Source organism: Balaenoptera ricei, chromosome 5 (assembly GCF_028023285.1).
Source record: "Balaenoptera ricei isolate mBalRic1 chromosome 5, mBalRic1.hap2, whole genome shotgun sequence".
NCBI classification, from domain to species: domain Eukaryota; kingdom Metazoa; phylum Chordata; class Mammalia; order Artiodactyla; family Balaenopteridae; genus Balaenoptera; species Balaenoptera ricei.
The window spans coordinates 18471603-18494797 of record NC_082643.1 but is presented as its reverse complement, the minus strand read 5'-3'; the positions used below and the strand labels follow the sequence as shown (position 1 = coordinate 18494797).

General features: G+C 42.9%; 1 protein-coding gene across 2 annotated transcripts in view; it reads left to right on the top strand.

Annotated features, from left to right (window-relative positions):
• TSPAN5 (tetraspanin 5) overlaps positions 1-23195 on the top strand; it is a 170789-nt gene that overhangs the window by 11947 nt on the left and 135647 nt on the right. Inside the window, exon 1 of one of the 2 annotated variants that reach the window (XM_059922457.1) lies at positions 16250-16354. The exons of the other annotated variant lie outside the window; for it this stretch is intronic. The gene's annotated coding sequence lies outside the window, so the exon portion shown is untranslated. Of the gene's footprint in view, positions 1-16249; positions 16355-23195 lie in introns of those variants that run through there. 2 annotated transcript variants of the gene reach the window in all.

Here is a 23195-nt window from a genome sequence, read left to right as displayed (position 1 = left end):
GGCGAATCTCTAGAGGTAAAATGATTGGGGGGATGTGTTCAAATTCTTGCCTACTCCAGGTTCTGTTTCCTATTGGGAAAAAAGAGGGGTACCCCCAATTTCTGAAAAATTGCTACCCCCAGGCCCAGTGAGTAATTACATCTTAGGTATAAAAGGGAAAATGCTTTGAAAAATTGGATTTCAGGCGAACAGAAAGTCAACCTGAAATACTTAGGAAATCTCTCTCAGTGGGTTTCTTCCTCTACTCCCCCCATCTCCTCTTCCTTCAAGTTACTATTGATTATGTTCAATTTGGAATGAATCCATTTATTTGATGCATTTTTTAGAATAGGGTACTTTCTTTATACTTTTTTATTGTAAAAACAATACAGCAACATTAATATACCTTTTTTTTTTTAAGGAAAAGAAATTCACCATATTCCAATAACTTTCAGTTCAATTATATTAAAAGTAGAGACTCAGTCAAGTGCTCTGAGAGCAGTGAACAAACACCCCAAAACAAACAAACAAACAGCCCATTTTAGAGTTTCAGTGGTAGTCACAAGGATTCAAATTTAGCAAACCGCAGTTACTTAACTTTGTAAAGGAAAAATGTGCTTTTCCATCACTAGCTTTTAAGCATTTCTTCTGACTTGTACCAGTATTTCCCCCCTCAGGACAACAATTAGAATAAGTGTTTCAACATACAGAACAAATACCTTGTGAATAAACATCAATTTCACACAACGAAAAAAAAAATCAATAAATCTGCTTTAGGCATTTGAAAAACCCTGTACTTTTAAAGGAAGGAGTTATACTGTTAAGTAACTGAAAAACAAAACCCCCCAAAACCCAGGCTCTTAGCTTTAAATGTTCTTCAGCATGACCTTTACTTAGAAAAATGTAGTTGGAACTTTCTGAACACCTGTTTCGTTGTTGGTGCCTGCTTATTCAAGGATGGATAGCAACTGCCCACATGGGAACTCATGTGAGAAGTTCTACTTAGTATTTTTTTTCTAATCTCATAACTGGAATCCTATGGAAAGTAGTGTTTTTTTGGTACCAGTTCTTTTTAGCTTTGTCTGTTGGGGTTTTTGAAAGAATAAATTGAATGAAGAGGTGGCTGGATGATATGTGGCATTTAAGGTTTTTGCAAGTCTGCAAAGACTTAATAATCCCTAATATTCTTACTGTATGCTTTGCGAGTTTTAAAGTTGCTCTCCAGTGAGGGTCTGAAACAATTGCATGAAAGTTTGAAAATAATGTTTTACTCATTCATCTTTCTTTAAGATAAAGAGTCAATATTTTAGAAATAAAAGGATTGGTTTCACTAAAAAGAGGACTGAAATATCTTTTATATTTTGTGAAATACATACATTCCATTTAAAATTAACATATATCCTTGGATATTTAAAATATATATTATCAGTGTATATCCCTCATGCATATTAAATATTGATTTATATCCTTGGATTTTTGTTTTTATGAGTAGACATATGCTTTTCTTTGGATAAAGAAAGAAAAACTACCTAAATGACCATATGCCCTCCAAACAATTTTATTTGTGATAAAAGATTAAAATTTCCTTATTACATTATCCTATAAATATGCAAACTAAATGAAACTTTTTGTAAGTTAAAAATAAAAACCAGAGATCAGTCTTAGTACCTAAGACATAAGCAGGAAAAAACACTATTCTTGCTTTTTTGGTTCTTAGATGAAGACTAGAAAATAAACTCTTTTGAATTATGAAATTACTAGAGCCTAGCTGGAGGCACCAACAGATCATTAATTATTGCTAAGAACCTTTCAGAATGCAGTTTTTAAATTTCAAATATCCTTGGTATTGAATCCCATCCTTCCCCCCGCCCCCCTTTTCCTGTGAATTTAATTCCAGAACAGTGAAGATAGGGCTTTTTGCTTTGGGGGTAACTAAATCTCTTTCTTACTCTTTAACAACGTTAACCTGCTGATGAAAGCACAGAAGGTTGGAATTATTTTGACCAGGAATGGCTGTGCAAATATTTAACTGAGTGTTCTTTGGCAAGTCTTTTCGTGCTTAATTATTGGAACCATCCTTTAATTGGTCTTTTGCATTCTTGATTATATAATCTCAAAACATATGTTGAAACGGACCTCAAAAATCAGTTAGGCTTCTAGTTTTTACCCCACTTCCTCACCTTTTTTCCCCTCTTAATAGTGGAATCCTTTTTTTTTTTTTTTTTTTCATCCACTTTTCCGCAAAGCCCCCAATTTATAAAGCAGCCACAGCTGGTGTTCTGGGCGCAGAGCGTCTCTTTGGGCTCCGCGCGTCTCCGTGGCCTCCGCGGTTCCCAGCCTCGCTGCGTGGGAAGAGCGTGCAGAGGGGACGGCGGGTGTCCTGGAGGATTTGATGTCGTGCTGAGGACGGTGGAAAAGGTATCTGTGTACCATTTACGCGTTGAACGACGATGAAGTCGGCATTTGGCCTAGTAGGCTGTGTGCTGGCTGAATTGCCCAAGTTTCCAAGTCCCAGTGCTTTGACCGCATTTGGTTCTACTAAACAGCTTTGGCGCAGTCATTTTGATTAACATCAACTTGCTTATGTTAAGTAAGTATTCAGGTTATTTATTATGCATTACTCTTGCCTTTGGAATGAGCAGACTTGAAAACTCCTGCTTCATATGGATTCCATATGTGGCTTTTAAGTTAGCAGAGATGCAAAGGCTTCCAATTATATTGCACGTGAAGTTGCATATTGAATAGATTAATCTTGATGGCATAGGTATTATCTGAAATTCTTTGTCATCTCTAATATTGTTCATATTTCATTTAAACAAACTATTAGGTGTTGGAAGATTCTGTGGTGATGAACTTAACCTACGAATTCACGTGTCCTATTTGGGTTTTTTATTACTGAAAGCAGATACCCATGGTATTTGTTATTTGGTTTGCACTGATGTACTCCAGATAGTATGAGGTGACATTTAAAAAGAAAAAAAACCCGGTACATTTGCTCTTTATCCCCACACCTCCACCCCAGCCAAGTTAGGTAGAGAATATTGCAGTGTTTAAGATAGTGGTTAAGAGTGAGACTACGTGGGTTCAAATTTTGGCCTTGGCACTTCCAAGCTGCGTGACCATGGACAGTTATGTCATCATTCTGGACTGTTTCTTTTGGGCAAAAAGTGGGTAACAGTAAGCCTATCTCTAGGATAACTGTAAAGATTCAGTGCAATGACGCATGTGCCAAGCCTGAGCGGGGTGAGTGCTCCGTGACTGCTGACCTTGGAATCAGGTGTGGAATAGCTGAGTGCTTGGGACAGGTGCAGGCTTTTGAGTCAGTATCAGCCGGGAAAGGTGTTACCGGAGTCCAGGAGCCTCAACTTTCCTTATTAGGGAAGCGCTGTCTGTATAATAGCACTTTTCTCTTACGTCAAACTTTGTTTCCTTTGGTGCTTCACCTACTGGAGGAGATTGCACCTACTGGAGGAGATTGCGTCTCCACACTTTCCTTCGGCAACTAGGTCTATCTGAGAGTTTAGTTTTCTAGCTGGGGCAGCTGCTCCATTCCCCTGCCTCCTGGACCCTGATTTCTTCTCACGTTTAGCTGCAGCTGTTCACCATGTCCATTGCTGGCATGACCTGATCAGCCCTCTGTTTCTTTATCACAAATGCCAGCATTTCTCGTGTCTTGCCTAGAGGGTCATTTTGAGGCCACGAACCTACCTGTTTTTTTTTTTTTAATGGTAGTATATGCAGAATATTACAGTTACAATAATAATAATAATAATTATTATTATTATAAATAATAATTCTAGTAATAGAAATATGCCTGGAAAAATACCTAAAATATAGCAGGTACCCAGTAATTATTAATTGAAATAGGTTAGTTGAATCTAAAGTAATTTTCTTTTTTTAATAACCATTTTTTAATTGAAGTATAATTAATTTACAATGTTAGTTTCAGGTGTACAACAAGGTGATTCAGTTATACATATCTTGATATATATCTATCCTTTTTCAGATTTTTTTTCCATTATAGGTTATTACAAGATATTGAATACAATTCCTTGTGCTGTACAGTAGGTCCTTGTTATCTGTTTTATATATAGTAGTCAGTATCTGTTAACCCCAGAATCCTAATTTATCCTCCCCCCTCCTTGCCATTCCCTTTGGTAACCATGAGTTTGTTTTCTATGTCTGTGAGTCTATTTCTGTTTTGTAAATAAGTTCATTTACATCATTTTTTTAGATTCCACATATAAGTGATAGCATATGATATTTGTCTTTGACTTACTTCACTTAGTGTGATAATCTCGAGGTCCATCCATGTTGCTGCAAATGGCATTCTCTTTTGTTGCTGAGTAATATTCCATCATATATAAATACCACGTTTTCTTTATCCATTCATCTGTTGATGGACACGTAGGTTTCTTCCAAGTGTTGGCTATTGTAAATGATGCTGCAGTGAACATTGGCGTGCGTGTATCTTTTTGAATTGAGAGTTTTCTCTGGATATATGCCCAGGAGTAGGATTGCAGGATCATATGGTAATTCTATTTTTAGTTTTCTAAGGAACCTCCGCACTATTCTCCATAGTAGCTGTACCAATTTACATTCCCACCAACAGTATAGGAGGGTTCCCTTTTCTCCACGCCCTCTCTAGCATTTATTATTTGTAGACTTTTTGATGATGGCCATTCTGACCGGTGTGAGGTGATACCTCATTGTAGTTTTGATTTGCATTTCTCTAATTAGCGATATTGAACATGTTTTCATGTTCCTGTTGGCCATCTATATTAATTTTCTCCGTTTAGTAACAAGGTTAGCATTCATCTGGGCCCCTCTGCAAAAATTTGTTGTACACAAGTAGGTATGTTTATAAAGTTTAATTTATTAATATATAATTTATTCTGATTGTAATTACACATTTTCTAACTGAATTTATATTTAGATGCTTACAAGTTTTTGTTACAAATGGTGTTTTATTGGCTGCTGACCTTTAAGGAATCTGGCATTTTAAATTGCTTTTCACTGTTTGGGAAATAAAAAAATATAAGTCTGAAAAATCATTGACATTATAGTAAAAGAAAGCAGCTTCCCTCCCTGAAGTTAGTTCTTTTCAGAGTGTATTTTTCAAGTGGATTTTTGTCTCGGTTTTTCATTTTCTGAACTATCGTTAAGTGGTTTCTCTTCCTTCAGCTATATAGATGAAGATTTCTGGAACTAAAGTTTTGCCCAGATTGAGACTAGCTTCTATCTTGTTCACTATATATGTGTGTGTGTGTGTGTGTGTGTGTGTGTATGTGTATATATGTGTGTATATATGTAAATGTGTGTATATTTATGTATATGTATATATATAGTTTATGTTTTGATTTCTTGTGCATTTCTTATTTATTTATTTATTTATGACTGTGTTGAGTCTTCGTTTCTGTGCAAGGGCTTTCTCTAGTTGTGGCAAGTGGGGACCACTCCTCATTGCGGTGCGCGGGCCCCTCACCATCGCGGCCCCCCCTGTTGCGGAGCACGGGCTCCAGACGCGCAGGCTCAGTAATTGTGGCTCACGGGCCCAGCTGCTCCGTGGCATGTGGGATCCTCCCAGACCAGGGCTCGAACCCGTGTCCCCTGCATTGGCAGGCAGACTCTCAACCACTGCGCCACCAGGGAAGCCCCTCTTGTGCCTTTCTAAATATAGAAACGTTTCAAAAAGTGGGGGAGGTGAAACAGAAAGGGAGAGGAGAAGCAGAGGTGGTATTGGGCCACTATATTGAGGGAAGGATATGCTTGGGGGGATCCCAGACTGTGCTGTTGAACAATTAAACTCTGGAGTGTTTCAAAGTACCTTTCCAATGAGGGGCGTAATGCTGCTGCTTTTGTAACCCATGACATGAAGAGTGTAGGGGGGCTCATGTGGAGGAGTTTCTGGGACCAGGAACCCCATTAAGGACAGTCGTGTAAATTGAGGAATGTACACAGGTCGCTCAGAGACACTCCTCAGTGGGTCTCTTGTGCTTCGCCATGTCTTGCTGGGTGGGCGGAAAACGCTCTTCACTTGGGCCATTTCTTAGGGTTGTGTTTGTGGCGAGCAACCTTGAAGGATGAGGTAATGTCTCTCCCTGGGGCAAAGAGCAAAGAGCAACCTCACCTACACTTGTTATAAAGCAGCAGGTCCCCAAAGCACAGGTTCCACAGCTGTGCCACAAACATAAAGCAGCGCGTGCAGCTTGCATCTGGGCCCCTCAGTGCCACCGCCGTTGGACTTTGGGGTGAGGAGAACTGACAAGCATGGCGCCCATGCTGTCCGCTGTGCTGCTGCTAAGACTGTCCTTTGTCTGTGACCCAGGAGTCTTGTGTCTTCTGCCAGCTTCCGTGAAACAGTACTGAGGCCGATGCATTACCCTGGAAGGAGGGTAAAAGCAAATCGAGACCGGACACAGGTGTACTGTATATAAGTTGAATACATAGCCTGCTAAATGTGTTCAGATGTGTCCTGTTTAGAACATAATCACCTGGGCCTCACCTACAGAGAATGTGTTTAGGAAGGCGACAGTGGGTGGCTCTGCAGAGCTTCCTTCTCAGATGTCTAAGACCTGACGAGGGCTTCTCAGGCACTTCACAGCTGTGCCTCTGGTCAGTGCGACTCCAGGGAACCAAGGAGGCCAACAGAGCCTTACCAAGAATTGTTGCATCCTGATTGAGGTAAGAGGCAGAGCTGACGCACGTGAGGGGCTGATTTTGAGAGTGCTGAGCAACAGGGTCCAGAATTTTTGGTGGCAGTGGCGGAGAGCACAGAATACTGGGAGCCGGGGCAGCCCCAGAGGGCGCAGACAGGGCAAGATGCAGAGATCGTCAGATGTCTGGCCCTGAAAGAAGAGAGGCGGCAAAGTCCAGGCCAAGGCAGTGGGCTGGAGCTGAGGAGGAGAAGCCTGGCCCTGTTGAACTGGACTGGGGAAGAGACTTTCTGGGTGCTTTTTGATACTTGTGCAATGAATTGGTTTCAAGCGGTCAGTTAACCAGCCTCTTGGAGAATGACACTGAGATCACCTCCAAGCTGGTGTAGGCAATGTAGAGAAGCGTTTATAATGAACAGTCGTGCAGCTGATGAGAGCCAAGTAAGGACATTTGTTCAGAATAATAATTTTTGTGTGTATGTGTTTTTTAAAATGTATCTGTAAAAGTGTATTTACTGGTTATCTGCAGTAGGTATTTAGTTCTTCCCCCATCAAAAGACTAATATGTCTGTGTGGTGATTAGGCCTGACATTAAGATTCTTGATGGAGAGAGGGCTCTCAGGGCTCAAATACATGAGATGTTGGAGCCCCACTCCTGGTGTTTCCAGTGTGAATCTTACTGGCAGTGAGAACCAAATTCTAAATAATATTTTTCATTCACTTAATGATATGTGAAAATGATTAACTTCCTGCAGCCATCAATTGAGATCCATGATGACTGCTGAAATCTGGGGATTCACGGATTAGGTAAAAAAATTCATGGGTCAGGAAGTGGATTTTGAGGGGGAATTTCTGTGGGAGTGCTCCCCTATCCCTGAGGGTTGCCGCCACACATAGCTACACAGGTTGTGAACTGTATAACTCCCCGGGACGTGCATAGTGCTTGCTCCCTGGATTGTGCAATGTGGCAGCTTGTGGGCATTGGGCAGCCATCCAAAGGTTTAAATAAGTGGCCTACAGGATAGAAAGCCCAGAGATAAACCCATGCACATATGGCCACCTTATTTTTGATAAAAGCCGCAAGAATACACAATGGAGAAAAGACAGTCTCTTCAATAAGTGGTGCTGGGAAAACTGGACAGCTACATGTAAAAGAATGAAATTAGAACACTCCCTAACACCATACACAAAAATAAACTCTAGATGGATTAAAGACCTAAATTTAAGGCCAGACACTATCAAACTCTTAGAGGAAAACATAGGCAGAACACTCTATGACATAAATCACAGCAAGATCCTCTTTGACCCACCTCCTAGAGAAGTGGAAATAAAAACAAAAATAAACAAATGGGACCTAATGAAACTTGAAAGCTTTTGCACAGCAAAGGAAACCATAAACAAGACGAAAAGACAACCCTCAGAATGGGAGAAAATATTTGCAAACAAAGCAAGTGACAAAGGATTAATCTCCAAAATATACAAGCAGCTCATGCAGCTCAATATCAAAAAAACAAACAACCCAATCCCAAAATGGGCAGAAGACCTAAATAGACAGTTCTCCAAAGAAGATATACAGATTGCCAACAAACACATGAAAGGATGCTCAACATCACTAATCATTAGAGAAATGCAAATCAAAACTACAGTGAGGTATCACCTCACACCAGTCAGAATGGCCGTCATCAAAAAATCTACCAACAATAAATGCTGGAGAGGGTGTGGAGAAAAGGGAACCCTCTTGCACTGTTGGTGGGAATGTAAATTGATACAGCCAGTATGGTGAACAGTATGGAGGTTCCTTAAAAAACTAGAAATTGAACTACCATATGACCCAGCAATCCCACTACTGGGCATATACCCTGAGAAAACCATAATTCAAAAAGAGTCATGTACCACAATGTTCATTGCAGCTCTATTTACAATCGCCAGGACATGGAAGCAACCTAAGTGTCCATCAACAGATGAATGGATAAAGAAGATGTGGCACATATATACAATGGAATATTACTCAGCCATAAAAAGAAATGAAATTGAGTTATTTGTAGTGAGGTGGATGGACCTAGAGTCTGTCATACAGAGTGAAGTAAGTCAGAAAGAGAACACATACTGTATGCTAACACACATATATGGAATCTAAAAAAAAAAAATGGTTCTGATGAACCTAGGGGCAGGACAGGAATAAAGATGCAGACGTAGAGAATGGACTTGAGGACACGGGGAGGGGGAAGGGTAAGCTGGGACAAAGTGAGAGAGTGGCATGGACATATACACACTACCAAATGTAAAATAGATAGCTAGTGGGAAGCAGCCGCATAGCACAGGGAGATCAGCTCGGTGCTTTGCGACCACCTAGAGGGGTGGGATAGGGAGGGTGGGAGGGAGACGCAAGAGGGAGGGGATATGGGAATATATGTATGTGTATAGCTGATTCACTTTGTTATACAGCAGAAACTAACACACCATTGTAAAGCAATTATACTCCAATAAAGATGTTAAAAAAAAAATAAGTGGCCTATAAAGTGACCTATACATTTTATCCTTAAGCTGAGTGGATTCAGACTTTCTGTTAGTGTGATAAGTATCACCTGTGCCTTTCAATCCTGGTGGAGAAACCTGGTGGTGATGGTGGTGAGGGTGGAGGCTTTTCATGTGGAGCTGGGAGCTCCCTGCCAAGCGAGAGGGTCCCCCCGCCTGACAAGGACTGCTCAGAGGCCTTGGGACCTTGCAGACTGAGCTAAGAAACGTCAGAATAGTGTCCGCAGTCCAGCTGGTCTCCATTGAGCCCAGGGAGACCAAAAGACCTGCAAGTGCTGAACCTCTGTTACTGTCCCCTTGAAGCCAAGCAAGTCATTTGTTCACTTTTATGTTAATAAATGAACTCGATCACTCATGTTCAAAATAATGAACCCCATTTAAAAAGTAATTGTCTGCAGTTACCTTTGATTCTTTTTTAAAAAAGTTTATTTATTTATTTATTTTTGGCTGCGTTGGGTCTTCGTTGCTGCGTGCGGGCTTTCTCTAGTTGCGGCGAGCGGGGGTTACTCTTTGTTGTGGTGCGCGGGCTTTTCATTGCGGTGGCTTCTCTTGTCGCGGAGCAGGGGCTCTAGGCTCACGGACTTCAGTAGCTGTGGCTCACGGGCTCTAGAGCACAGGCTCAGTAGTTGTGGCGCACGGGCTTAGTTGCTCCGCGGCATGTGGGACCTTCCGGGACCAGGTCTCGAACCCGTGTCCCCTGCATTGGCACGTGGATTCTTAACCGTTGCACCGCCAGGGAAGCCCCTACCTTTGATTCTTGAATCCGGTATGTTTGTTATCAAAATGAAGAGGCTGCTAACCAAATTCTTTTCAGTTTCTTAATACAGTTACTTTACTTTCTTTTAATTATGTATGTGAAGTGTTAGCTAGTTTAAATGCACAGATGAAGAGAGATCATTTTTATATGGAATGTTATTTTATGGCATACCTCTGTAAGTAGTTTTAGGAAATAAAGGCCAAGTATTCACATATAAACGTTTCTTCACCATTCTGAATGCATTCTCACTTAAAATTTAAAATTTTGCCGGGTGGATTTAGGAAGGGGCTAACGAAAGACTTGGAGTAGAACTGTACCGCCACATAGAGATGCACCACTGCTGTCTCCTTTAGCAGCCTAGTTCTGTTCTGTCATTCGAGTTTTGAGCCCTATGACCCAAGGAGAACCTATATCCTTATAGCTAGGCAGAATTACCAGCCACTAGTATGTCCCTTTTCCCTTCCCATGTGAGCTGACAACCTCCAGGAAAACCTGGAGGACCTATTTATCACCCCCATACCCCCTTCCCCTAGCAGAAGCCCGTATGTTTTCCGTAATAGGATTTTGAATAATGAAGGGTAGTGGGACTTGGCGTCATAAGGTCTGGGTTTGAATCTCACTTCTGTTACCTTCTAGCTATGTTACCCTGACTCATCTTAAGCTTTTTGAGTCTCAGTTAATCCTCACAGGCAAAGTGAGTATGTTGGAAAACAGTTCTCCATAAATCTCTCATGTTTCTGTATATCTTGCAAGCTGAGGTACTGACTGCCTTTGTTCTGGACCACCTTTTCAAGGATATTTGTAGAGTGAAAAGCCTTGGAAGATAGACACACGTGAAGAAAAATATTTGGGCTCCCTAAGTTCAAGGGTCCTCTCTTGCAGTGCAGTTCACGGTGTGATCCCTCTGCATGGTCCTGTGGGAATCGTTGCTCGGGGAACTGGTGCAGATGCTGATACTATGGCTACTGTATTGCTGTGAGTAATAAACCAGTCTTTGCCTTTGACCCAGGAATTGCACAAGTCCTGCCAGCATCTGTGAAACGGTGGTAGGCTGACTTGTTAGCTTACTAGTAGGTTGAAATCTCGGACCCTGAATATTACTGTCAGCAGTAATACCTGCTTAGTCTTAACTCAGTCAGTGTTTTCTCTTATCCTCCTCTCCACCGCCTTTCCCTGCCTTGGTTCAGGCCATCAGCATTTTTTACTTGCAGGACTGCAGTACTCCTTTCCTTCCCCAACACTCCATTCTCCTGCGGGGAGAGTTCTCCAGTGGTAAATCTGATTGTGTCACATTGCCTGCTTTAAATTCTTAAATGGCTCGTAATTTGGTCAGGATTAAAGCTAAACTCCATTATAGGGACCTTGCCTATTTCTCACCTCTCATCCACAGTCTGTTCCCCAGCCATACTTGTATGGAGCAAAGGGATAGGCATATATGATGTCCGTTATAAAATTCGGGTTCCCTAAGTTCAGGGGTCCTCTGCTGTGATGCAGTCTGTGGTGTATGCAGGTGTCACTGGGTTCACTGGGAATAGGGGCTTGGGAGCTGGCCCCAGGTTGTGAGCTTATTTATGTTTTCTGACTGTAACTTTGCACTTACCTCTGCTTTCAGTGATGTGTCCACCATTTCTGTCTACCTTCTACCAAAGGTGTGGTATCTACCATTAAAAGTTGTAAAAAGCAGAGGCCGTGAGTGCAAAGCACTTATCTCGGGGCCTGGGTAGCTGCTGCTAGTGTTGCTGTAATTGTTCTTACAAGAGCTGGTTCTAGAATTACAACCTTTGAGATCTCTTTGGTAATCTTCCTCTACCCCCACCCCGCCCCATCATTTAGCTATATTCCATTTAGCTGTTTTGTCTTCAGCGTAAATTCCTTAAAGCTCTTTTCCAGAAACATTTTCAAAACCATTAAAAATACACCAAAATCTACTATAATACTGAAAAGAAAGAGCTTATATATCTTGCTTCTGGCCAGTTGGATGGCGTACATAGAGGAGGGCTGTGGGATGCTCTTAGCCACAGAGTTCCAGCCTGGCACTCTGCCTTTCTCAGTTTGAGTGGTTCTGGGCAATCTGTTTTGTTTTGTAGTCTCTTTTTTTCCCTTTTAACATGCTGTTTTTTACCTCATTGTCTTTGATTCACAGCAAATTGTTTGTTTTTAAAAGGATACATCAAAGGTGGGTTTAAATGGTTAAAATACAAGCTGGCTATTGTGAGTTTTACAAGCTATCAAATCATGTGGATTGTGTTCTGTCTAGCTAGGTCCACCCTTGGAACCATTTTAAACAATGGTGAGAAGATGAAGACAGCAGGCAGTAAATCCCTCCCTTGTGTAGGGATTAGGCTGGTGGAATTGCACCTCCATGGGGTGCTTGCCACAGTGGTTGTCTTTGGTGCCAATTCGGTTAGGGGGCCCGTTTCCACTGGTCTTTGAGGTCCTTGTGGGACAGCACCTGAATGGGGTTTCGTTCCAGGTCTTGACAGGGCCTGGCTCTTAGAAGGCATTCCAGAAATTGTTTTGAATGCATGAATGACTCAATAAGAAAATGTGAGAGTGCTTAGTAGCTGTAAACCATTAGCCCAACGTGAACTAATTTGTTCCCACTTCTCTGATGTGGAAAGATGTGCTGGTTCGGGAGTGGGGCCTGACAGCGGAGATTTGGGGTGATGGGAAATGCCTGTTTTACTTGGCTTTCTCTCTGCTGTGGACTCCTTTTACCCCTCTCCCTGAAAGCTCAGCAAGCCTGGCTGTGGAGGAAGGCCTCAGTGCTGTCGTCCTGACTTCTGTGATCCGTTCTAGCTCAGGCCTACAGGACTTTCCAAAGATTGGGCATCTTTTGTCTCTTCTCCCACTCCTCCCAGTTGGGTTTATAACCCCTTTAGTCCCTTACTTCTCTCCATCTTTGTTCTGACCTCCACCTGCAGAGGCTCTGATGCCGTTTTGCGTGTCCCTTCCAGAACCACAGAGCCCTCCTTTGTGTTCTAGGGCCTTTCTGTTTCGCAGTGAGTTAGGGTATGTCTAGTAAGATAAGAGAGTGGTGACTATATATTTTTAAAAATTCAAATTGGGACAAAGCATCCACACAGATTTTTTCCCCTCCTGTCTGTGGACTGCTTTTATAACAAACACGTTATAATCACATACAGATTAAACCGCATTTAATGAATTGGTATTATTGCAAAGAATACAGTTACTCAAAAAAGGAAAAAAAAAAGTGCACATATGTATGTGTCAGTTGACAGTATTTGACTATTTGAAATCTGGGTCACAGCACTCTCAGATAGGGAAACTTTATGTACTGTAATCCAGACTTTGGTCCCAGACAGTTTTCCTTTGTTGGCTCATGTAGGGCCCTTGTGAAAAATCTTGATAGTCAAGTGCATATTTGCCTGCTTGTGCTTTCAAGGTAACTGAAAAAAGTTAGAGCTTTGCAAACTAGAGGGTATGACATGAATATAAGTTGTAAGTAATTTTTACTGTGATCATTTTTAGTTATGTGCATGGGAATTCTTGACATACAGGAGAGGCTAGGCACTGTTCTATTTTCTATTTGTGATATATTTCATGAAAAGTTAATCTTTAGGGGTAGTGGTACAGGGCGGTATAACTGCTGTAACCAAAATGATTCCTTTCCATTTATTTATCATATCCTCTCAAAGGGTGACTACCAGTCATTTTTAATTCTGTTCATCGAAGTGATGAACATCGAAATAAATGGGGACCAGATGTGATTTCACAGATTTTCAATCCTAGAAAGGATCTGCAATTTGAACACCATCTCTAAAGATGAAAGGCAAACTTCCCGTGTCACTCAGAACTCTTAATAACTTCATTTTCAATTGTATTATTGGGTGACATAACTGAAGAGGTCACGGCAAACTGAGAATATTGAGTTGTTGAGATCTGTCTTGTTTAGATTTGTTGAAAGATTCATTGATTTGTGGGAGAGAGAAAACTGTGGTAGGGTAGCTTTAGCATTTGCATTTCATTTTAACATTATGTTGCTCAGGGTTTTTGAGGCTGTGTGAACAAGGTTACAAGGCAAGCCTAGGCAGTTTAGCGTTGTGTAAGGAACTGGCTTTGCTGTCTTACGTTCAGGCGCATTTTTTTTCTGGCTGAGCCAGAATCTTGGCAACCTTCTCTCCCATCACCAGCATCTTTGGACGTTACATCTCAATTTTTTTCACATCTGCCCTCATTAATCCATCTGTACAACCATTGTGCTGGTCTGAGCCTTCATCCTCCCGACTGCCCTGGCCTCCTGCTGTCTCTTACCTGCCTGTGGTCCACTTTGCCCTGAGCCAGAGTGGTCCAGTCCCAGGTCTGATCATGACACTCCAGACTTTGAGTGATCTCCCCAGCTTCCCACTGCCCTTGGTCTCACCTGAAATCCTCCCTGTCATCTTTTCCTTCTCCAGTGCTCTCCTTGCGGCCTTATCCCCTCCTTCCTCCTCTCCCACTCCAGCCCTCTGGCCTTTCTTGTCTCCCTGGTATTCCTTCCTACTTCAGAGCCTTTGCATATGCTCTTCCCAGAGCACATGGGATTCCGCCCTGCCCCCCCAAATCGGGTTAAGCCTTGAAATATTCTCTCATAACACCCAGGACTTTTCCTTCCCAGCACCCGTCATAATTAGGTTAGATCATCATTACTTATTTGGGTGATTATTTGTTTGTATACTGCACTAGTCAGTCAGCTTTGAGAGGGTGAGGGCTACCCATTTAATGCGACTTTGATGGTAACCTCAGCACCCAGGGTTGCATCTTTAAAGTGCTTACTGGGTCTTGGTTTTCTGCAACAGTTTTGGTTTATACCTGTAGTCCCCAAGTAATGATTAATAGTGTCCCCTTTGACTTTGAAAATTATTCATTTTGGATGACAGCATACATAGTGATCCTACTGGAAGCCCAAGGATGTTAAGTCACTCCAGGAAAGGGTTCCACTGTCAGGCTCCTAGAGCAGGAGACACTCGCGCAGGGTGTGGGCAGGAGGGAGCTGTTGCTGAGTTCTGATTCTGGCTGAAGATAATTTATGTTTTTGAAACCTGGGCAGCATATACAGATATGCAGGTTTGTTGTGGTTTTTTTTTTTTTTTTTTAACATTTTGAAGAAGTGAGAACATTCCCTGTGCACCTGGGATTTTAGAATATGATAGCAGAGGCATCAAGGCTGTTAAAGAAATGGAAAATAAACACAGGGTAGCGACAGGTAGGTGCTTCCTCCGGTCAGAGGCTGACAAACTTTTGATCGGAAGGGGTTGAGAATGCTTTTGCCTTTTGTTTGGCCATCAAGCGAAGTCCTTGCTGCCCTCAGGTTAGGGTGAGCTGGTCTCTAGTGGGCAGTGTGTCTGGGGGGACCTGGTGGGAAGCACAGAGATTGTCTGTGCTCCAGCTTCCCTCCCCATCTGTAGACTCAGCAGGTGACGCGGACAGTGCCAAGCGATCTTGTTAAATTAAAAAAACAAAAACCTAAAAGGCAACATGAGGGAGGCCCTGGTTTGTTGTACGGTCTGTTATGGGCCCGGCCCCCGGAGACTCAGTATCCTTCTGTCTGACTTGGAGCTGCCACATGCCTGCCTCAGGGAAGGCTCTGAAGACTAGAGCAAGAACATGCTTTGCAAGACACTTTCAGATTGCTGGGTCCCTTTAGGGGAAAAGGGCTTTATGTGACACTAGACTGAAGAAAATTTTTATCAGATTCCATAGCCCGAGGTCTCAAAACAAAACAGCTAGGAGCCCCTCTCAGGCCTGGCTTCTGCACAGTAGACAGGCTGAACCTTGCAGCGGTGGCTTCCTTCATGCTGGCCCCGCAGGGCCTGAAGACCCTCAGAGGCCCAGGCAGGCAGCGGTGCCGGAGAACGAGACAGACAACGGAACCACAGAGGAGAGCGCAGGTGGGGTCCTTAAGGCGTGCAGGCACAGCCAGCCAGAGCCAGGGGTGGGAAATGCGTGTTAAGGTCCCAGGCTTCTGGGATATTCAGGTGGACCTAACCAGAGTCCGCCATGGGCTCCGTGAAATTGAACACAGCCTGCCTTGCTTTTCTGCTGTCTTTCAGTTGGAAGGTTGTGTGCAAGGGGTCTCTCTTTGCTTGCCCAGTCAGCTTAGGCCTGACCATCAGAATGTGGGAGACGTGAGGCCTTGTGGAGATTTTGCCGGTTGAATGATTTCAGCAAAGCACTTGCAAGGTTTCTCTACTAGTTACCTATCTACAACAGGCGGAATTTGGATTGGCTGGAAAGAAAGGTGAAATGAGGTAATCGGAATTATAGGATTTATTTTTCTCTTTTTAAAGTTCTGGCATCCTGTGTTCTCTGCCTACCAGAAATATTCCAGCAGAGCCGTGATAATGCCTTTCATGTGCTAAGCCTTCCAGATGGCAGTTGCTCAGCCAGTAAGCAAATGAGGGAGTGGAGCATTGGAGATTTATGAGTAAGTTGATTCCCTTCCTCGGTGTGACCCAGTGAACTCTGACTCGCTCTTTGTATGGTGTCCTGAAGTCCTCAGCCCTGCAGGGTCTTTGAAAACCACTACCCCTCATTTTAAGGGGAGGGTTCACATTCTTCACGTTACTGGTGATGAATGGCTGTCTCGAGAGAGCGTTTACGGCGCTTTCTCGGACAGCTTTGTGGAGGCTAAGGGGACTCTAAGGTCCTTGAGGACAGAGGCTCTCCCTTCCCTGCGCAGCGCCAACGTGCAGGGGAGCTTGGCGCTGGAACCCGTGGGCCCCACCCCAGTGCCTCCCCGTGTGTGTAGGACCCTTCTCTGGCTGAGCCGTCCTCCCCGTCACTCTCTCACTCCAGGGATGTTCGCTGAGCCTGCACACCTGGGGCTGCAGTACCAGGTGGTTTCACGTCATTCTTGGAGCTCTCGGTCCAGTGGAGGAAAGACGTGTAAATCAATACACATCAAGGGAAGCGGTGTGTAAGCCCGAGGAAGGAGTGGTCAGGGAGTGCTCCCAGGAGGTGGTGTTGCTGTGTGTTTTGAGAAGGGTTAGGGAACGCTTGCTGTATTTTTTTCCAAAAATAGCAAACACCCCCAGACCCCCACTGAGCCGCCCCAGCTTGCTAGGATGCAGCTTGAGGAACGCGTGTTACACTTTGCTGTGTGTAGCCTGGTGGACGGGGACGGCTGCAGTGCTGTTACTCTGGGAGCCTCCTGCTTTGTGTGGATCTGGTTCCCATTCACTCTGAGGGCGCTTGCAGCATCCGCTGGGTGCACCTCTCTGAGAACTCTTACAGCGGATACTCAGAGGTTACAACTTGGTCTCTGTTAGTTTTGTTCCCCAACTAGATTTTAGATTCAGAGCGGGGACCACGCCATCAACATTAAGCACAAATGCATCAGTGCATACGGGAAGCATTGAGGGAATGCTAGTTGAGTATTTTTCATACATCATTATTACCTGGCTGTGTAAGTATGACAGAACAGTTCGGCATTGACTCTTAAGTATAAGCAGTGTTTTTTTTTTTTTTTTTTTGTGGTTGTTGTTGTTAAGGATAGCACAAGTTTGTGATCAGCAGCATATCACCAGTTTGATGTTCATTCATGGTCATTCATTTACTTTTTAATTCATTCATTCACTTACAGGCTCTACCTTTGAATAATACTTGTCTTTTCCTGCATTGAGGCTTTTTTTTTTTTTTTTTGAATGTTACGTTTTTACTGCATTGGGGATTTTATTCTTCAAACTTCATAATTGTTTCAGTAAATCTCTATCTCTTGGATACTGGCTTAGACCTAATTCTTTTCTATTAAGTACTTTTGAGAGTGGTTTACCATAAACCATTTGAGATATCAGTACTTTTATTAATGACTTTTGAGATTTGGCAGCAACTTAAATTGATAAAAATGGAATGTGCTTTGGGTAGAAAACTGTATCAGACAGTGTTTCACTCTGCAAACCAGGGCAGAGATGAGGATGCTTCCGGCAAGAGAACATAACTTATCAGTAATTTAGGTCATTGTGTCAAGTAATACAAGGCCAGGCAATAGTGATTGTTTCTTTTTAATTCTTACATGGCGCTTACGACGTGGTAGGCACTGTTCTGAAGTGCTGCTTGTGTATTAACTCATTTAATCTTCCCAGTGACCCCATGCGGTGTCTGTGCTGTTCTTCACATTGTACTGATGAGGGCACTGGGGCACAGAAAGTGCGTGACTTGTCCGTGGGCATGGTTGTGTGCCCACAGGCAATCCCTCTGGGACTAAAGACATTCTGATTTCATATAGTATGCAACTGGAAAGTTGGGAAATATTCAGAAAGAAATTAAAATAGTCATTCTTGGGACGTCCCTGGTGGCGCAGTGGTTAAGAATCCGCCTGCCAATGCTGGGGACACGGGTTCGAGCCCTGGTCCGGGAAGATCCCACATGCCACGGAGCAACTAAGCCCGTGTGCCACAACTACTGAGCCTGTGCTCTAGAGCCCGCGAGCCACAACTACTGAAGCCCGAGTGCCTAGAGCCTCTGCTCCGCAACAAGAGAAGCCACCGTAGTGAGAAGCCCATGCACTGCAATGAAGAGTAGCCCCCGCTCGCCGCAACTAGAGAAAAGCCCGCGCACAGCAACAAAGACCCAACGCAGCCAAAAATAAATAAATAAATTTACAGTAAATAAATAATCATTCTTTTGACAGTTTAGGACAATTATGTTTGTTAAATTGTTTCCATTACAGTATGTATGTGTTTATGATGGTTATTATTTTTTCTTTTCTAAATTGTGGTAAGATATACATAACTATGATGGTTAGTTTTGAACTCACGTAGAGGGCTTCTAAAACAAACAACTTCACGTTTTGATAAGCTAAGAGACTTTCAAAGCATTCCTGTTTCCACAGCAAACTGGTTTCAAATGATAAACTTTGCCTCTGCCAGTGATGCTTGTGAGAATGCCTTTGGAAGAATGTGAGTGTAATTTATTATACATAATGTTATTAACGTATGCTTTCTCTCTGAAGTCTTATTAGAGCAGAATGTGTAAGATACGGTTCAGTTTTTGTATCCTCTGAAGTGGGGTGTTTTGTCGTCACTGTCGTTGTTCTGGATTATTTCAAAGCTGGGGTTGCAGATTCCTCTGCTTTGAGGGACCAGGCAAAAGACAAGCCATTGAGGGTCAGAGGTGGGAGTGTGGTAAAGGGTCAACCATGCTTCTGCCCTGTGTGGGTGGAGCTGCTTTCCTCCAGCTGTTGGTTGACCAGAGAATATGAGCCGGTGTTGCCAGATCTAACCATTTCCCAGGACCAGTTGAAACTTCATGTTTTTTAAATAAGCAATTTCTCAACGTTACTGCTTTGGAAGAAAATTTAAATCAAAACCAACCAATCCCAGAGAGCATGGTGGACTCCACATACAGAGGAGAGTAGGGAACTTGGAAGGGGCTCTGCATGTCTCCGTAGACCCCTGCTGTGGCACTGAACTTCTGCTTTCACTTGCCTGTTGATGTTTTGGTTGTACAGTGTGTAGCTGCATCCCTGAGAAGTTGTATGTAAACTAATTTCATTTCTTTTCTGTATTTTAAAATAGACTTGTACCTTATTATGGAAGATCAGGGAACTTCTGGTGAGTCCTTTGTATAGTCAGTGTATTTCTTTTGTATGTTTGTACTAATGTGTTTAAAATGGGGAACGCTGTTAGCTATCATACACTGCTTGAGTTAAGGAAGTCATTAGTTAGGTATGCTTTGGGTTACTCAGAAATTCTTGTGGCTGTGGTGTTTGCTGTAATGATATTTGACCTGTCACGGGAGCTGTAGCCGCTTGGAAGAGCGTTCGGTCCTTAATACTGGTATCTGAATTCTAGGCATGTTGCCTGTAACTTCCAGTTTCAAAAAAAAAAAAAGTCTATGTCAATCTGTTTCTTTATATCCCAGTGCTATTCCCGCTCGCCCCCCACTCCCCGTTTTATATTTAATCATTCTCTTTGGCTCACAACAGCAATCCAGTCCAAAGATTTACTTTTTCTATTTCCAACCCCATCATTATTTTTATGTAAAAAGTATGTTTTGAGTTACAGCAATTCATGGGGATCAAGCCTCTGCTCTGTAGGGAGAAGAGAGATGTCATTTACTACAGAGTTTATACAGACAGATGTCCTGCTCCATGCTGTGTTTCCACTGTAATCCAAGGGGTTTATCTGTGTTACATTAAAGAAAAATGACCATATTTGGCCTGACTCTAAGCCAAGATGATATAGGCCCAAAGTTTTTCTTGGAGGAATGGGGGAGCAAGGGGAATAGAAACATTTGGAAGAAGTAGTCCTTTTTCCTCGTATTTTATTCATTGGGCATTTAATTCACAGATTATTTAGTGCATTACACTTACTCATATAATTCTGGTTCCTTTTGTGTTTTCCTAGCCTCCCTCTCCCACCATTTTTCTTCTTTTGAAACAATTTCAAACTTATAGGAAAGTTGCAAGAATACTAAAAAAGAACTGCTATATATACCTTTAACGATGGACTCCAGGTTTCTCTAGTTTTCCCAATAATGTCCTTAGAGCGAAAGGATCCAGTTCAGAATCGAGCACCACACCCAGCTGTCACGTCTTTCTAGTCTCCTTCAGTCTCGAAGAGTTCCTCGTTCTTTCCTTGTCTTTCATGACATTGACTTTTTTTTCTTTTTAAATTTTTAATTTACTTATTGTATTTATTTTTGGCTGTGTTGGGTCTTTGTTGCTGTGCGCGGACTTTGCTCTAGTTGCAGTGAGCTGGGGCTACTCTTCGTTGCGGTGTGCGGGCTTCTCATTGCGGTGGCTTCCCTTGTTGCGGAGCATGGGCTCTAGGCACGTGGGCTTCAGTAGTTGTGGCACGCGGGCTCAGTAGTTGTGGCCCACGGGCTTAGTTGCTCCATGGCACGTGGGATCTTCCCGGGCCAGGGCTCGAACCCATGTCCCCTGCATTGGCAGGCGGATTCTTAACCACTACGCCACTAGGGAAGTCCGACGTTGACGTTTTTGAAGATTGCAGGCCAGTTACCATGTAGAATATCCTTCCTTTTCTTAGAGGGTGTTCTCCGTTCTTCCTTCAAAACCCTGCTTGTGTTACCTTCTGTGAGAGGAGGTGGGCTGTTGCCATGAGGAATTGGTTGTCTCTCTTCTAGATTCCTACAGCACTCCATTGATACCTTTATTCGAGCATTTATGATATTCATTCATTCTTTCAATGAGTACTTTTTGACTTCTGCCAAATGGGTTACATTTAAGAACAAAAGAGATTGAAAAAAAAATCCCTGCTTCTTTTGAAGCTTACATTTTAGTGAGGGTAACAGACAACTAATAAAGATACAGAAGTATTGTAAATTGGTAAGTATTTCAGTTACTGGTAAGTGCTAAAGAGGATACAATCAGGAAAGAGTGTACGTGTGGGCATGGGGGGAGTGGTCCTTGATAGGGTGGCCAGGTGATGCTGGAACAAGACTCCCCAGGAAGTGAGGTGACAGGCCGTGCAGGTACCTGCAGGAGAGCAGTCTGGGCAGAGGGAACCTGCAGGGCACAAAGGCTCCGCCTCAGGTGGCCAGGTGTGAGAGGAAGCAGGTCGGTGACTGGCCGAGGGGAGGGGAGCGTGGTAGGAAAGGGGTCAGAAAGACAAAGCGGGAGGTCATTCAGAGCTGTGGCTGTGAAGGGGATGAGAAGCACTTGGGGAGTTTTGAGCAGAGAAGCGACACGACCTGACCTTTAAAAAGGAGCCCTCTGTTTATAGAGAATAGCAGGTGTGTGGGGATAGGGAGGAGGGTAGAACCAGGGAGAGCAGTTAAGGGGCTGAGATAAGCGCTGTGCAGAGTTATTTGAATCCTGTCGATGTGCCATAGAGGACCGTGGTTCTCGAACTTCAGGATACCTAAGACTTGTGTGCGCTGTTTGTGAGCGGCACAGAATTCTTCACCGGGAATAGAACTCATTAGGCCTCACCTGTGTTAACAGCAGCCTCCAGGTGATTGTCATGTGGATGGTCCTTGAACCACAGGTTGATAAATAGAGTAACAAGTGATTTTGGATTGAGTGAATAATTGGTTTATGGAATATCCTTTAGAGACACTTAGATATGAAGTGTTTCCACTCTTACTGATTTATTTCTTATAAACATACTACTCCAAAAAATTATATGTGGTAGTATAAGTCTCCTCTTATGACTTATCTGGTATGTAAAGATCTAACTAGGCAAGGCTATTTTTTTCTTTTAAGAGAAGATGTGTATTGTATGAAATAAACATAATATTCCAACAAGCTATTTTTCTGCCTCCAAACACAGGGTTTCAGAAGGAATGAATAAATTGTGCTAATAGGATTCATTCACAAAGAAGCTATTAAATGTATTCAAGAGGAAATTGCATTCAGGGAGTAGTAGGTTGGATGAAGCCATTAAAGTGTGAATGAGTATTTTTGATACAAATGAGTATTTTAGAGCTGGAGTGGACCAGATCTGGCTTGGCATTTTATCGTACCAGAGATCCACGGGACGTGTGTCAGAAGGAGCCCTGGAAACAGGGTTGAGTGCAAAGCATTAAGGGATTTTTGTTTCCTCTCCTCGGTGAAATAAGTTCAATCTTGTGTGGTTAATCCCAGGTTGAACGTGAAAACAAGTTGTGCCTTGTTTAACTGTAGAATGGCGTGGTCAAGAGCGTGGACTTTGGAGCCGGACTAGCTCTGAATCCTGCTCTGAACTCTCAGTGTGACTCTGGGCAACTCCCAGATCCAGGAGGGAAGTAATAGTACCTGCCTCACAAGCTCATAATGGGCATTAATGTGTTAGTCCTCACAAGGTACGTAGAATGAAATGGTGTCAGGCAGACTGTACACATTCAACAATTATTAACATTTTTCCTCCACCCTCTATTATTACTATTATTATTATATTTCAGTGCTTTCAAATCATACTTTGCCTTCTGGAATACCACAGATTTTCAGTCACTGTTGTTTGGGGATGAGTGTAGTTTTTGTGTCTAAAAAGATGGTCACCCATGCCTCTGTATATATGAAGAATTTAAAGTTCAGTGGAGTGTTTGTCCTTTGTATTGGGGACAACAGTTTTCTGGGTGTAGGTTGCCATCGTTTTTGTAACGTTGTTTTTTTTTCCCTCTGTGAAAGAGGGATGCTCATACTTGCTTCAGGGACATGTGGTGAGAATTAATGAATGAGTTAATATTTGTGGCTCTACCCCATTCAGTACTAATTAGCCTTAGTTACTGCTCTCTTATAGTCTAAGTACCAACATCAAACTGATTCTCTGAACTAGGGGCATCGAGAGGCCTTCTCCTTATGTACTGTGGGAAATGGTGTT